The sequence below is a fragment of the Corvus brachyrhynchos genome, unplaced genomic scaffold, assembly GCF_000691975.1.
Source record: "Corvus brachyrhynchos isolate BGI_N302 unplaced genomic scaffold, ASM69197v1 scaffold6, whole genome shotgun sequence".
NCBI lineage: Eukaryota > Metazoa > Chordata > Aves > Passeriformes > Corvidae > Corvus > Corvus brachyrhynchos.
Window position 1 is genome coordinate 4278986 of NW_008238632.1, and position 354 is coordinate 4279339.

A 354-nucleotide genomic window follows, 5' to 3' on the forward strand; every position below is an offset into this window, starting at 1 on the left:
AGCTCCCTGAACCTTTCGTTGTAAGAAAAATGCTCCAGTCCCTTGGCATGATGTCCCAGGGCATCATGCCATATAATGCTGGTACCTAATTTCAACCCAGGGATCAGAAGGCTCCCATCTCACAGGGCTTGTAGGCATTGGAGAGCCCACTTCAAGCAAACATCTGCGTGGGACGAGTGGAAACACTGAGAAACTTGAAGGTGCCTCAGGGACAGAGAGGGCAGAACAAATGCTCTGCCCGGCGGGGCAGCTGTATGGACACACGTAGGGTAGGATACACGTGGATTATTGACACATGAAGGGTATGGACACACGGAGGGCAGCCCTGCAGTGGCAGGCAGGGCGCACGGCCAG